This window comes from Petromyzon marinus, chromosome 6 (assembly GCF_048934315.1).
Source record: "Petromyzon marinus isolate PM22_M1 ecotype Great Lakes invasive population chromosome 6, UKy_Petmar_22M1.pri1.0, whole genome shotgun sequence".
NCBI lineage: Eukaryota > Metazoa > Chordata > Hyperoartia > Petromyzontiformes > Petromyzontidae > Petromyzon > Petromyzon marinus.
In genome coordinates, this window is record NC_133672.1 from 12,919,089 (window position 1) to 12,936,648 (window position 17,560).

Sequence of the window (17,560 nt, forward strand, 5' to 3'; positions counted from 1 at the left end):
CGTTTGTGTTAGTCGACATGTTTGTGTTAGTCGACATGTTGTTAGTCGACATGTTTGTGTTAGTCGACATGTTTGTGTTAGTCGACATGTTTGTGTTAGTCGACATGTTGTTAGTTGACATGTTTGTGTTAGTAGACATGTTTGTGTTAGTCGACATGTTGTTAGTCGACATGTTTGTGTTAGTCGACATGCTAGCGTTAGTCGACATGTTTGTGTTAGTCGACATGTTTGTGTTAGTAGACACGTTTGTGTTAGTAGACATGTTTGTGTTAGTCGACATGTTTGTGTTAGTCGACATGTTTGTGTTAGTAGACATGTTGTTAGTCAACATGTTTGTGTTAGTAGACACGTTTGTGTTAGTCGATATGTTTGTGTTAGTCGACATGTTTGAGTTAGTCGACATGTTTGTGTTAGTCGACATGTTTGTGTTAGTAGACATGTTGTTAGTCGACATGTTTGTGTTAGTAGACATGTTGTTAGTCGACATGCTAGCGTTGGTCGACACGTTTGTGTTAGTCGACATGTTGTTAGTCGACATGTTTGTGTTAGTAGACATGTTTGTGTTAGTCGACATGTTTGTGTTAGTCGACATGTTTGTGTTAGTAGACATGTTTGTGTTAGTCGACATGCTAGCGTTGGTCGACACGTTTGTGTTAGTCGACATGTTTGTGTTAGTCAACACGTTTGAGTTAGTAGACATGTTTGTGTTAGTCGACATGTTTGTGTTAGTCGACATGTTGTTAGTCGACATGTTTGTGTTAGTAGACATGTTTGTGTTAGTCAACACGTTTGTGTTAGTCGACATGTTTGTGTTAGTCGACATGTTGTTAGTCGACATGTTTGTGTTAGTCGACATGTTTGTGTTAGTCGACATGTTTGTGTTAGTCGACATGTTGTTAGTTGACATGTTTGTGTTAGTAGACATGTTTGTGTTAGTCGACATGTTGTTAGTCGACATGTTTGTGTTAGTCGACATGCTAGCGTTAGTCGACATGTTTGTGTTAGTCGACATGTTTGTGTTAGTAGACACGTTTGTGTTAGTAGACATGTTTGTGTTAGTCGACATGTTTGTGTTAGTCGACATGTTTGTGTTAGTAGACATGTTGTTAGTCAACATGTTTGTGTTAGTAGACACGTTTGTGTTAGTCGACATGTTTGTGTTAGTCGACATGTTTGAGTTAGTCGACATGTTTGTGTTAGTCGACATGTTTGTGTTAGTAGACATGTTGTTAGTCGACATGTTTGTGTTAGTAGACATGTTTGTGTTAGTCGACATGCTAGCGTTGGTCGACACGTTTGTGTTAGTCGACATGTTGTTAGTCGACATGTTTGTGTTAGTAGACATGTTTGTGTTAGTCGACATGTTTGTGTTAGTCGACATGCTAGCGTTGGTCGACACGTTTGTGTTAGTCGACATGTTTGTGTTAGTCGACATGTTTGTGTTAGTAGACATGTTTGTGTTAGTCGACATGTTGTTAGTCGACATGTTTGTGTTAGTAGACATGTTTGTGTTAGTCAACACGTTTGTGTTAGTCGACATGTTGTTAGTCGACATGTTTGTGTTAGTCGACATGTTTGTGTTAGTCGACATGTTGTTAGTCGACATGCTAGCGTTAGTCGACATGTTTGTGTTAGTCGACATGTTTGTGTTAGTCGACATGTTGTTAGTCGACACGTTTGTGTTAGTCGACATGTTGTTAGTCGACACGTTAGCGTTAGTAGACATGTTGTTAGTCGACATGTTTGTGTGAGTCGACATGTTTGTGTTAGTCGACATGTTTGTGTTAGTCGACATGTTTGTGTTAGTCGACATGTTTGTGTTAGTCGACATGTTTGTGTTAGTAGACATGTTGTTAGTCGGCATGTTTGTGTTAGTAGACATGTTGTTAGTCGACATGCTAGCGTTGGTCGACACGTTTGTGTTAGTCGACATGTTGTTAGTCGACATGTTTGTGTTAGTAGACATGTTTGTGTTAGTCAACACGTTTGTGTTAGTCGACATGTTTGTGTTAGTCGACATGTTGTTAGTCGACATGTTTGTGTTAGTCGACATGTTTGTGTTAGTCGACATGTTTGTGTTAGTCGACATGTTTGTGTTAGTAGACATGTTTGTGTTAGTCAACACGTTTGTGTTAGTCGACATGTTTGTGTTAGTCGACATGTTGTTAGTCGACATGTTTGTGTTAGTCGACATGTTTGTGTTAGTCGACATGTTTGTGTTAGTAGACACGTTTGTGTTAGTAGACACGTTTGTGTTAGTAGACATGTTTGTGTTAGTCGACATGTTTGTGTTAGTCGACATGTTTGTGTTAGTCGACACGTTTGTGTTAGTAGACACGTTTGTGTTAGTAGACATGTTTGTGTTAGTCGACATGTTTGTGTTAGTCGACATGTTTGTGTTAGTAGACATGTTTGTGTTAGTCGACATGTTTGTGTTAGTCGACATGTTGTTAGTCGACATGTTTGTGTTAGTCGACATGTTGTTAGTCGACACGTTAGCCTTTGTCGACATGTTTGTGTTAGTAGACATGTTTGTGTTAGTCGACATGTTTGTGTTAGTCGACATGTTTGTGTTAGTCGACATGTTTGTGTTAGTCGACATGCTAGCGTTGGTCGACACGTTTGTGTTAGTCGACATGTTTGTGTTAGTCGACATGTTTGTGTTAGTAGACATGTTTGTGTTAGTCGACATGTTTGTGTTAGTCGACATGTTTGTGTTAGTCGACATGTTTGTGTTAGTCGACACGTTTGTGTTAGTCGACATGTTTGTGTTAGTCGACATGTTTGTGTTAGTCGACACGTTTGTGTTAGTCGACATGTTTGTGTTAGTCGACATGTTTGTGTTAGTCGACATGTTTGTGTTAGTCGACATGTTTGTGTTAGTCGACATGCTAGCGTTGGTCGACACGTTTGTGTTAGTCGACATGTTTGTGTTAGTCGACATGTTTGTGTTAGTCGACATGTTGTTAGTCGACACGTTAGCGTTTGTCGACATGTTGTTAGTCGACATGTTTGTGTTAGTCGACATGTTGTTAGTCGACATGTTGTTAGTCGACATGTTTGTGTTAGTCGACATGTTGTTAGTCGACATGTTTGTGTTAGTAGACACGTTAGCGTTAGTCGACATGTTGTTAGTCGACATGTTTGTGTTAGTAGACATGTTTGTGTTAGTAGACATATTTGTGTTAGTCAACACGTTAGCGTTAGTCGACACGTTTGTGTTAGTCGACATGTTGTTAGTCGACATGTTTGTGTTAGTCGACACGTTTGTGTTAGTCGACATGTTGTTAGTCGACATGTTTGTGTTAGTCGACATGTTTGTGTTAGTCGACACGTTTGTGTTAGTCGACATGTTTGTGTTAGTCAACATGTTTGTGTTAGTAGACATGGTGTTAGTCGACATGTTTGTGTTAGTCGACATGTTTGTGTTAGTCAACACGTTAGCGTTAGTCGACATGTTGTTAGTCGACATGTTTGTGTTAGTAGACACGTTAGCGTTAGTCGACATGTTTGTGTTAGTCGACATGTTTGTGTTAGTCGACATGTTTGTGTTAGTAGACACGTTAGCGTTGGTCGACATGTTTGTGTTAGTTGACATGTTTGTGTTAGTCGACACGTTAACGTTAGTCGACATGTTAGCGTTTGTTGAAACCATGGGGTCCCTGTGGGAGGCGAAACGTAAACCAAAAAACCGTTAACCGATGTCACTGTTAACCGAGGGACTACTATATTTGTACTTTACACGGCACCACATTTGATAATAATTGAACAAAGCACGTGAGGTACAGCTTATGCATTTATTTATAGTTAAAATACCCATAAAATCTGTCAGATTTTGTGAGATCTTATTGACCTTCATTTGTTAATTAACTTCCTCGTTAAGTTTGGTGTTTTTGTTCACTCAGGAAATGCTGATGCAGCGGTTCACGTTTTCTTAAAATAATATAAGAAACAAAAAGTAGATTGGCACAGGAGTGTCTTGGATATTTATTATCTTTTATTTATGAATTAACTGAAAGCATATTTTAGTAGCAGCTAAATTACATTTCAGAACGTTTTTTCAAATGCATTGAGTTACAGCCATTTAATAACCAATGCTGATATAAATTACAGTATACATGAATTATGTACTCATGATGTATGTTCAAGATTTAAAATAACAGTAACTCATAGGTGAAAAAAATATATTAGACACTAGATGATTTTCCTTAAACACTTAAACACCGACACTCCTTTCATCTGCGGTGATGGTGGAGGGACTTGGCAGATTCCATAATCTGCACCTATCCAAAAGAAGTAACTCCAGATATATGAGAGATTACTCATGGATAAACCTAGACACTGTACAGTAAAAATCTGCCACCACCACTACTGGTTGACAAATTGTATCTGTTTGTAAATGTGGATAAGAGAATAAATGTGGTGCCACTTCCACGTGACTCGTGTACTCCGTGTGTAAACGCAGATAATATGAAGAATATGCATGTATGTTAACCCCCACGCCTGGTATGCAGGAGATCGTGGGTTGGATTCTGACCCTGATACCTGTGTATTTGGACTTTGCGGGTTCTCTCTGTGGTGGCGTGGATTTTTCTCCGGGTCCTCTGGGTTTTTCTCTCCACATTTAGAAACGCGCGTTTAGAGTGTTTGGCTGCTGCTATGAATTCCCACGTGGTAAGTCACTTCGTTGAGATATAATTTGTGGCCCGGTTGCTTCTGAAAAAAATCAATATACTTCAGTGGTCCTTACCTTGTAAAATCAAAAGAAGTTCGTTTTTAGTTCACGTACAAAGTGATATATGCAGTTTATTCTGATAAAGAGATAGTTCATCATAGACAGAATACAAGAGGAATGTCTTGAGCCTGGAATTGAATAGTGGCAAGGAGTCGATAGCACTGATGTCTGTGGAGAACAAGTATTTTAGGGGCAGCAGAGGAGAAGGAGAGATTTCTCTCCTCCGATTAGCATGGTTGGCAATATACGGTGCGAAGAAGCTCAACATACATACAAGATTGGTTGTGGGTTTCAACAGGAGGCCTTTGGCTGCTAGTTTGAATAACATGCAAAGTAGTAAAAAAATAACTTATTGGTACCACCTGAGGTAGCAAAGTCTAGTAATGATTTTTTGTAATCCTCCATGTGTGTGGGACATATTCTGATATGATAGCCTTTGCGTAGTGGCAGCTTAGTTGTAGTTACCATGACTTTTATACCCATACCTACCCTATGACAGGTGTCCAGAACAATGAAATGGGCATTATTACTGAAAAACTATCTAGACCAAAGCCAATTAGGTCACAAACTTGTCTTTATTGGTTTAAATACACAATGAAAATACAGGATAAGGAAAACCATATTGAGGAAAGGAACTACTTGAATATTATAGACATTGACATTCGCATATACTTAGTCAATGATACATGTATCCCATATATATCGTTAGTGATGGGTATATGTGAAGAAGGTTACATTATTGTTATCAAGCTCTGTTGTACTTAGCTGGTGTTAACAAGGGTAACCAAGTCCAGAATCACCACACTGTGCATCAATGTATATTACTACTACCACAGTAATACCATCAAAATCACCACCCTGTGTCACTCATCAAACTGCTCGTCTATCTCGTCATCTGACTCCCCAGGTTCTGGATCATCCTGCAGTTTTTGGTTACTGCAGGTCTGTAACCTGTACATGTCTGTGCATGTCAGTCCATTTTACAGGCACGTGCAGCTTGGCATTTTGTATGAATGTACACACTTGCATGCTAGCAGTTCCAAGAGCACATCTGGTGCGGGTGGGGGTCGCATCCAGTAAATGGCCAGCTTGCCATCATCGTCTGTCCATCCATACTCAGTAGGGGCTTGGCACCCACAGGGTTAGCCTGCAGACAGCACTTTCAGATTGCTGCCTGATAGTTGGCTCGTTGAACATGCGTGAAGAGAGACAGTCTCTACATGGTGGCAGCTGGCTGGACTCGACTCCTCCCCTTTTGGTGCAGAAGAGCTGGTGTAGCGCAGTTCGTTCACCTCGCCGGTGCTGCTGTTAGCAGCGTACATGCGACAGGTGAACTGCTCAATTTTCTGGAACAGCTCATCACTCACATTCCATGACTGCCCCAGTCAACTAAAAGTCTCTTGGCAGAAAGTGTCCTTGCTCACCATCTTCAGGACATTCAGCTTCCCTCGACCGGCGAATGCACCGACAGTGTCACAGCCTGTGAAGGCATGTAAGCCAATTAGGCTGTCACAGATGCTGTCTCCTAGTGACCTTGCCAGTTTGCTGATATCGTCAAACCGTGTGCGGTTCTGTGTGCCACACTTCTGGTAGATGAGACAGGTGATGTCCTTCTGGAAGCCAAGACAAAGCACCATGACATCAGTGTCATCAGCTGTGATGATGACTGCCTTTGAGCCCACATTTGCTGAATGCAATGCATGCGGGAGCAGACGGGTGTCAGCTTCTTCATGCGTGGAGTGTAGCTCTGCTACTTCCTCACACTCATCTTCTGTCAACTTGTAGCAGGTTTCCTCACACGTTATGTACAACACCTTGGCATGCAGCATCTCTCTGTATCGTGGGAGATTCCACTTTTCCCCAGAAACTTGATGAGACTGGTCTTGTTGGAGGGACTACACAGGAATTTTCGCCACACGTGGTGTCCCCCTGCAAGGTTCTTGTACTGGAGAGTGGTGTCTGCACCCAAGTTCAGTCGTTCAGCATCTTTGATCGAAGTCTGTCGGTAGACATCAAAAAACAACATCAATCCTCTCACTCTGTGCCCCCTCGTGGAGGACCTGCGTCAAGGCTGACTCTGCCACCTGTGCAAAGGTTTTGTTGTTGCCATTCATTTTTTGGACCAGGCTCATCCCATCAATGATGGAAGTAGATGGGGTTGGTATGTCTTCTGCAGGAGACACATTCCTTTCAAGCTCTCTGGAAAGTGCAGCCTTGCTTGTTTTTCGTAGGGACCCATCAGCATTTGCCAGTGGCCATGGTAGTGGGCCCAGTGGGTGGGCAAGGACATCCTTCATATTCACCTTCCTGCTTTCAACCACCAGGATCATGTGGCTGAACAGGTTTCTATCTGCCTTCAGAACCACATCCTGTGCTTTCTTTCCATGTGCTGTTTTTGTACTGATATTGGAGAATGTCTTCAGACTTTGCTTGGTCATCTTGTCGTGGAATTTCACAAATGGTGGGTCCTCGGCTAACCTTGTTTGCTTGAATACCTGGTAGGCCTCTTTTCCTATCTCAAGAGCTCTCATGAGATCCCTGGTCACATCAGGTGGCGCCATGGTGCAAGTGGAGAGGCTAACCAGATCTGTCTCATCAGGGGACATGGGATTGATCCAGTTATTCTCCATCAGGGCAATGAGAGACTGGACATCTGCTTCATCTCTCTTGATCCTTGGACCCTGTAGATCTGGATGGGACAGTTTGGACCTGCCTTGACCTATCAGGTCTCTCAGCTGTCTGAGGTACATGCTTCTGTACTCAGCAGTTAGGTAATATTTGGTCACGGCTCCTGGCTTCAAGCTGAATCCCTTTGTCCCTCCAGCTGTCTGGGTGTCTTTGTTCACTGTTCCTTCTATAGCTTGGTCAACAGGGATTCGGCCAAAGGGATTGGTGGAGCCCAATTGCACTGAGAAGCCTCCTTCCATGAATTCCGTGTAGACATCTGGGTGTATGATGGGCAGCTGAGACATCTGGGCATAGTAGTAGGGGAGGTAGCGTGCATAATGAATCCTATCATAAGCGAAGCACCATGGGATAATTGCTCAAATGCTTGCCAAGTGTAGCATCCAGTCTCGCTCTCTGTATGCTCGGATGAGCCACAACAAGATTTCAACCATCTCCAAATAGGGCATCCAGAAGGTCGAGAGGCTGCCGTTTCCATCTATGAGGAACTCGCGGTAGACTTCAAACAGTTCCATGATGCGTGTACATGAGCTGTTCTCAAGGACCTCCTTCAAAGCGGCTTGTGAGACTTCTTTCCCAAGGTTGTCACTGGTCCTCAGTGTCTCATCCAGGTGAACCATGTCGTTCATGTGAGTTGCTTCCAACCTGGAAAGGAAACCATTCCATGTCAGTCGCATGAGAGCCTCATACAGGAGTTTGTGTAGTCGCACTGCCCTGTTGTACTTGCGGTCATCCAAAACACCAGCAATGGAGCCTTCTGCGATCATGCCAAACTCAATGCAGAGAACTTGGAGTTCAGCATCTTGGAAATGCTTTCTTATTATTGCCAGCAGTGTGCAGGTGGTGTGGAATACCCCAAGCCTGACGATGATATCATGGAACTTGTCACAGTGTTTCTATGTGATCTCGGCAGCCTTTGCATACAGGGATTTGTCAAAGACGCAGATAATCTTTGTCAGGCTTAAGTACTGCACAATCTTTGAAGGGCTTAAGTACTACACCTCGTTGACAGTAGACATTTGTGTCGCTGGAGCATTGATGGTATAGGCAGATAGCCTACATTGTCGGGGGTGACCATCATCTCACCTCGAGTCAGGATGTTGAAGCCTGTCCAGCTGCTGATTGACTGGTCTTCTTGTTGTGACATGCGTGCTAGGACCCAAACAAGGTTCTTCTCTCTGGCAAGCTGAGTATTGGCTGCAGTATCGGCATCTGCACTTTTGCTTTGTGGTGGCCCCACCCGTTGTGCAGCTTTGTAAGTTGGTAACATTGGCCTGGGTGCATAATGCTTATCTGCTTTGTTTTGGCAATAGTGGGCATGGGTTGGACAGGAACTGGGTTGACTGGCTTTGCTTGCACAGCAATCCCATTGACTCTGTGAGATGTTCCCTCCCAACTGACGGTTACTTCAAGACGATCGATATTGTCCCAGGCTAAAGTTGTGAATATACCAGGATGGATGTTAGCTGGTACGGCAATGTCACTCCCTTATGATGAGAGGTTCTGAAGACACAGGGCAGTGACGGTCTCTTCCATCTGTGAATAGGACACACTGTGACTAAGTCGGTTGAGGCTGTTTATCAGCTCTGCATTCCCTGACAATGACTTGACACTGAATGGCAGAACAATGTGCTTGGAAGGCTTGGTCTTTTCACATGTCACTGCATAAACTATGTCATGGCGAAATGATTGCAGAAGCTGCTGAACTCGATGGGATGCATGATCAGGATCATTAGCGCCTGTGAGTAGATAGTGCAGGAAGACAATGAGCGACTCTGGAATGGTAGGACATTCTGCTTCTGGTTTGACTTCAGGCGGCCAGGCTTGAGGAACATCTTGACTCTTGATGTCTTCTCTCAATTTTATGGCTGCTTTAGCTATACAAATTGCGATGAAAGATGCTAAAAAACGCTCATTTAAGGCGTTGTTTACTTGGCAAAGTTTGTTTAATCATCAATTATTACCAATAACAAATGTAATGGTAATATTGTGTGCATGTTATGAAAGTTTACAATTTATAGAAGCAAAATATAAAAATTGACAAACTGAACAAAAATAATTATTTTTGCCTGTAGTACCTGGCCTTAACTAATAATCTTAACAGGTACATTGACAATACATTGAGGGTAAAGTTATCACTTGAGATATCTTTACTGAACAGACATAATACAGAACCACCATTACTTCCCTCACCTGCCAGTAAATTATCATGAGCAAATAAGCTGCTAGAAACAGAAGGAAAACAGATAGCGCCAATCTATTCCAGGCTTAACTAAGCAACTGAAATTGAAGAACCAGCGTGAATAAATGCGAGAATATGTATGAAATGCATGCCTTGGGGACAAACATCCATTTTGTAAATTACTTACTGTCTTAATTAACAGCAGAGGTATTGGAATGTTTTATTTGTAACGTCCGGGCAAATAGGCGTGATTGCGATAGGTGCAAAAACAGGTTTCCTGCGAGAAAAAATAAGCAGCTGCTCATTGGGTAAGGTTATCATGGATTATTTTACTTCTTTTGTTGTAACAAATAAAATGGCACCATTGACATTGTGCCACCTTTGGTGGTACCGATATCTGCTCTGGCTCAAGGACTAAAGGGGAGAAGAGTGAGATGAAGGGAGAGAGGTAGGCAGCAGCGAGTCCATTGAGAATATTGAAAATGGTGTGACCTAGTCTCATTTACAGGTAAGACGTCTGGCAGCGGCATTCTGGACCATCTGGAGTTTGGAATTGAGAGGTTTGGGGAGGCCATTGAATAGAGAGTTGCAGTAGTGAAGTCAAGGTGTACTGAAATCATTAATGCGAGTTTGATTGGCAGCTGTGGCAAGAAACGCATGATGCAAGGGATGTTTTGTAGATGGATGGCTAAGCCCCTATCTACCTGCAAAACCGCATCTCCCTCAAATCCTAAGGAATGTACACACTGTTTCACAAGAACGGCAAGACTTGCCCAGCCCAAGATTTTCACCCGACGCTGGGGGGCACAAGACTCATCGAATGCAGCCCCAACAATCTGGAGCGGCCCTGCCAGTCACCGGATATGCGAAACGCACCGTGTGTCTCTCAATTCCGTGGCCTGCGCAAGACACACCTAATCAGGCTTGCCTTCCCATAAAATCTAAAATTTAAGAGGGGAATAAAAAAAACTATATCTTTACCCATTATTTATTTTATTTATTACATTTCTTATGCTATTCGTTACGCACGGTTGCACTTTATTTCTACGCACAGTTGCGATTTACTTTGCTCAGTCCGTGTTAGCCGCTGAGGTCTTGACGGGTTTCTTTTTCCATTCCTATCGCTCTGTGCCCCCAACCCCACCGTACCGTTCCTTTTGTGCCGTCACGTGCACTGATGCCCACTTTATTGAGGGCGATATTGGCACATAAACTCAGGATTGATTGATGGAGGTAAGATGATCCTGCAGACCTAAGTGAGAATCGAACAATGCATGGATGACCGATTGCACGGATCAATCGGGGGTATGGTGATAGGATTAGCGAATAATGGAATGCATATGAGACGTTCTTATTGTCGTGCAAATTGTATTGTTTTAATTTGGTAATTATACAGTCTGATAAGAAAGGATCCTTTAATGTGTTTCTTGGCTTAACAGACAATTACTATTTTGCAACAATTTTATCCACATGTGTTTAGCAGAAAAAGTAATATCATATTGTTTCAAAGTAAACACACAAGGGATGCTCAGTTTCTTGCCACGAGATTAAAGTTACATTTTTGTTCATGGTTAGCGAAACGGTAAATTAGGTTACATGTACACGTTTACAAAAAATATTAATTCACACAGTGAGATGAATCTGTTACATAAGTAGAGTCCTTGTTATGTCAAACAACCCCTCCCTCGGTGTATTTTAACTTTTTTATCTTTTCATTTCTTATCAGAGTGAAACATGTTTTTACATGGGCGTATTGTGATTTTACATAGATAAACAAATAGCAACACAAATATGAGATGTTCACATTATTTTGTGACAAAAGGATGTTGCCCCAAATCTGCTGTCCACACACCAGTACGGTGTGCCATCAGCAGCGTATCAGCAAGAAAGCTGTTTTAAAAATATACAAATAATTAATTGCGCCTATCACGGAAGTATGTGAAATGTCATACTTATCTTAATTGCAATGTTTTGGTTTCTCAACAAAATCTACTTCACATTTTAGACACAGCACTTTGTACATGATAATACAGGACTGTACATGCCCAGCAATTCAGCGCTACGGAGGCAAGCTTGGTGAAACACATTGTACCACGTGTAAGACTCTCAAGGGGGGGGGGGGTGGTTGCTTCTTGAAAGAAATGCCGCTGGTTAATCTTGGTGTGGTAAACCAGTAGGCCGATGGCCTAAAAAAATATTGCATTTCGGTGCGGAGACAGAATGGAAGGGTGCTTGTATGGTAAGTAGTATGCCCGTACGTAGTCGTAAGGTGGTCAGAGGGGTGGCAGCACAGCAAGTGGATTTGTTCATCTGTCCGTATGTTATCCCCTCTGGGTAATCCAGTTAACCTCCACTTGTAAAAAAAACACATTTCCTGAAATGTAATTAGACAAACATCCCAGTGCAGGACCCTCCTGAGAGAAAAAATAAGTAATTGTTGAGACTTGGTGAGCCTTTCCTGGATAAAAACAAACACACAAACCAAGCCCTAAAAGTTATCATTAATGTTAAATGCTGCTAATTCATGGTCACGAAACAAATTACTATTGGAGGGACAATCGGACATCGGCGAATGTATACCATTGGCAATTGTTCAAAACAACAAATGGGAATGGAAACAAGAGGTAAGGGCGTGCAGGTTGGAGTGTCGTTGTAAAACTGGACTTCACAGTGAAAAGCAACATTCCATTGCCGCCAGTCGGTCAAAGTGGGCCGGTATACGGACGCCACGCCACATCGGCACTTCTCAGAACACCAACACGTATGTTGGCCCCTTCCATAGTTGTTCCTATTCCTATACTGTAATGTTTACGCAGGCTGCAGGACGAATGGCTTTCCCACCGGTACTTCTACATTTACATTTTGACCACTGATTGACACAGAAAAGAAGAAAGTTTTAAATCGGTGAATATTACCTGCGATAACCGATGAATCACGAATGCGGAAAGCGGTACAGAAAATTGAAAAGGGGGGGAGTAAGCAAACGATGATGGAGAGGTGCTTAATGGAATTACACTTATGGTGAGGGAAAAAAAGTATTTGATCCCCTGCTGATTTTGTACGTTTGCCCACTGACAAAGAAATGATCAGTCTATAATTTTAATGGTACGTTTATTTGAACAGTGAGAGACAGAATAACTACAAAAAAAATCCAGAAAAACGCATGTCAAAAATGTTATTAATTGATTTGCATTTTAATGAGGGAAATAAGTATTTGACCCCTCTGCAAAACATGACTTAGTACTTGGTGGCAAAACCCTTGTTGGCAATCACAGAGGTCAGACGTTTCTTGTAGTTGGTCACCAGGTTTGCACACATCTCAGGAGGGATTTTGTCCCACTCCTCTTTGCAGATCTTCTCCAAGTCATTAAGGTTTCGAGGCTGACGTTTGGCAACTCGAACCTTCAGCTCCCTCCACAGATTTTCTATGGGTTTGAGGTCTGGAGACTGGCTAGGCTACTCCAGGACCTTAATGTGCTTCTTCTTGCCTTGGCCGTGTGTTTTGGGTCATTGTCATGCTGGAATACCATCCACGACCCATTTTCAATGCCCTGGCTGAGGGAAGGAGGTTCTCACCCAAGATTTGACGGTACATGACCCCGTCCATCGTCCTTTTGATGCGGTGAAGTTGTCCTGTTCCCTTAGCAGAAAAACACCCCCAAAGCATAATGTTTCCACCTCCATGTTTGACAGTGGGGATGGTGTTCTTGGGGTCATAGGCAGCATTCGTCCTTTTCCAAACACGGCGAGTTGAGCTGATGCCAAAGAGCGCCATTTTGGTCTCATCTGACCACAACACTTTCACCCAGTTGTCCTCTGAATCATTCAGATGTTCATTGGCAAACTTCAGACGGGCATGTATATGTGCTTTCTTGAGCAGGGGGACCTTGCGGGCGCTGCAGGATTTCAGTCCTTCACGGCGTAGTGTGTTACCAATTGTTTTCTTGGTGACTATGGTCCCAGCTGCCTTGAGATCATTGACAAGATCCTCCCGTGTAGTTCTGGGCTGATTCCTCATCGTTCTCATGATCATTGCAACTCCACGAGGTGAGATCTTGCATGGAGCCGCAGACCGAGGGAAATTGACAGTTATTTTGTGTGTTTTCCATTTGCGAATAATCGCACCAATTGTTGCCACCTTCTCACCAAGCTGCTTGGCAATGGTCTTGTAGCCCATTCCAGCCTTGTGTAGGTCTACAATCTTGTCCCTGACATCCTTGGAGAGCTCTTTGGTCTTGGCCATGGTGGAGAGTTTGGAATCTGATTGATTGATTGCTTCTGTGGACAGGTGTCTTTTATACAGGTAACAAGCTGAGATTAGGATCACTCCCTTTAAGAGTGTGCTCCTAATCTCAGCTCGTTACCTGTAAAAAAGACATCTGGGAGCCAGAAGTCTTTCTGTTTGAGAGGGGGTCAAATACTTATTTCCCTCATTAAAATGCACATCAATTTATAACATTTTTGACATGCGTGTTTCTGGATTTTGTTGTTGTTATTCTGTCTCTCACTGTTCCAATAAACCTACCATTAAAATTATAGACTGATCATTTCTTTGTCAATGGGCAAACGTACAAAATCAGCAGGGGATCAAATACTTTTTTCCCTCACTGTAAGAAACAGAAAGAGGAACACAATAGTTAGAGAGCATGTGGAAGTTAAAGACATAGTTTGAGGCGTTAAGAAAAGTGGGCCTGGGTGAGACATCACTCAAAACTAAACTATATTTGGTTCTTACCAGGTAAACGCCCACTGAGCTATTTCGCACTTTTGTCAGAAGCGACCTGGTCACAAATGATAGCTCAACAAAGTGGCTTATCATGTGGAAATATATCGCAGTCCAATAAATGTGGAGGGAAACTGCGGAGGACCCGGAGAAAAATCCACGCGACCAGGAGAAGAAACAGTCCAAATATACAGGCGTCAGGTTCGGGATCAAACCCGCAACCTCCTGTATACCTGGCGAGGGAGTTAACATTTCGCCACCGAAGAAGGGATGGTGGCCACCGGTTTGAGACTGCCGATGGAGTGGCGAATTTGGAGGGCCTTCATCTGGCAGTGGATACATTATGGTCGAGGATAACGATGATTGTTACAATAAGTTTATTATCCTTTTTAAAATGAATAATTGTAATCAAATCACACCCTATTAAGCAACCAATTTTCACTTGCTTTAACACGCGGGTACCATTTAAAACCATTACACATCTGTTGTCACAATTGTCGGTGACACTTTCCTTTAACCTACAAAGCAACTTGTGCAATTAGTCTCGCCTTGTCTATCTGTCCATATTAAGTCGGGCTTAACCAGAGCACGGTTAATTTGACTTTCAGTTTTACATTAATCAAGCTTAGTGCTCTGAGTACAACGGGATGGAAATCTGCCGCTCTTGGCTATGGCTGTGTGTGTTTGAATCGGGCGTACAGTGTGCAGTCATTAGACCTGTTTACATTTGGAGGTCTGCACCCTCCTAACCTGCAGTTCAATCTCCCCTGCTTTTATTGTTGTTAAACAAATGGAGAGGGGTAAGTCGGTTAATATTTTATTAGGTTTTCTTTTTTAACCAAAGGAAGACTGCAGTCTAGCTTGTGTTCAATAAATATATGCCGGGTTGAATACTGAACACCGTAGTTGAGACCAAGAACTAATAAATGACGTAAGGATGCGTCATGCTGAAGCACAGATCAAACGGACCAGCTTCACGAAAAGGTGGCCATTCAAATTAAAAATGTTTGCATGGTTTTCCTTTGGTAGTAAAACAGTTTATCTGTTCAACTTGTGACAGTTTCACATGTTATCATTTCATATATTACATCGAAGGACAAATTAAAGATAACGAAACCGTAAGTGTTGGTGTGCGTGCACGTATTTGTTTTATTACATTTCTCGACAACACAAATGCTGTGCTTCGCATCATTGTCAAAGGCAAATTCTGGCTTGTTAAATACATTCTCTCATCTTGCCTCCATCCCAAAAAATGTGTCCACAAACCATATCCTAAAAAGGCATACGCACGCCATCTCCCCTATATACTCACATGTTAACTTAACGTACGACGCTGTACAAGCTTCATCAACACGTGTTCCGTGCCTGCATTTACACACGTGCACATGTGAATCCACAGACACTGAGGAACCCACAAACACGCACACCCCGCCACAAAGAAACAGTCTCTCGTGACTCAGTCTGTTTCCTGTTAGATAAGAACTCTTGGAAGCTCCACACAATTACTGCTGACTGCGGTACCTGTGGCTGTTCGTGGTAAATACACCCCCGCCTACCCCCCCTCCTCCTACACCCCCCCCTCCTCCAACTCACCCCCCCTCCAATCCCCCTCCTCCAACCCCCCCTCCAACCCCCCCTCCACTCCCCCTCCAACCCCCCTCCTCCAACCCCCCCCCTCCTCCAACCCCCTCCACTCCCCCTCCTACACCCGCCCCTCCAACTCTCCCCCACCCCCACAGCTACATCCAGACTTAGCCACATCTAATTTCATTGAGGATGTTATTCTGTATGTCATATTCTTGGTCCTTTCGGTAAAGTCACGTAGATGGAAAATAAAAAAATAAAATAAAAGCAAAAAACCCACGACGTTTCGATCGCAATACAAGCGGTCTTCATCAGGCGGAGAGAAGACCGCTTGTGATGCGATCTATTCCTGCAGTCACGAAAGTTTTAAGTAAACACTGAATCTGTGTATCCTTCCAAAATGTTTTAATGGCGATTGAAGAAACTCCTGACGGTATAAAAGTACCGTACATCGATAGGTTTGCCTCGTCAGCAAAAATGCAAGCCTGAACAGTGCGATTTTGTAGGCTTTATAAGCCATCACAGATACGATTTAATCTTCCATCGCACAATGTTTGAAACTTCCCCGAATAGCCAAAATTGACAGTTGCAGATAAAACCTACAAATAGTTTGTGAGCAGCATTATTAAAATGGATAATTTGTGTGTGTAGAGGGAGGGTGCAGTCTAATCTTTTTTAATAAAGCGGGTTGCCAAGGATAGTCGGGCAAGGGATTAGCAGGCCATTCATGGGGTGTTTGTTTAAGGATTTCAGGTCTGTCTGGAGCCGTGTTTGCTTGCTGGCCACCTGCACCCAAAGAAACGAAAACATCTGCGTACACACGCACTCTTGGGTCAGACACAACACGGCAGCATCATGTGGACACCCAGAGTTACACCCACACGTTCTGCCACAGGCGAGCTTACGGTCATTCATTCTCTCGCACGTCACAATAAGAGCATTGTTATTATACTTCTTTGCGCAACACAGCACACGGATGTCCCATAAGTGGCATGCAAGACTGTTCGCACGAACAAAAATATATGAAACTAGACATCCGTCTTAAGCGTTGGTTGCGATTGCACTCTCTGGCACTGAGATTATCTCTCAAATAAAAAAAAACCCTTCCTATAAACGCCTCTGTGTGAAAACAGCTTTGTGTGCAAGTCACAAGAGGATGTCATCGCCTTCAGCATTCATTGCTCACAGTGTGGCATTCACGCCGCAAAACCCAGAAAGACTTGTTGCGTGGGGTGATGTGTTGCGTGTGGTGATGTTGAGGAGCCCTTCTTTTAGCCTAACATCTAAAGCCAGCGGTGTTGACACATTTCCCAATGTCCGTGTTGCCTCAAGAGAATTGAGTTTCCTCCAGAGAGCAACAAGAGAGAAAGCCGTGAAGGAAATGTGTAAAAGTAAACGCTTCTGATTGTGTAAATTGAGATGGTGAGTTTCATCCTGATGTCCACGGTGATTTATTGTTAATGTCCTCTAGATGCTCATGTTTCCAAGAGTCAGAACAAAAGTGGCATTTATAAACAACCAACATTGATTTAAAGTGCATGCATGTAATTGATCGTAGGAAAGAAATATGTTCGAATTCTTGCTGGATGTATGTTTATTAAACTTATTTTGCGCCGTGCGTATGCTGTGACTTAACATTTGTGTTCGTGAA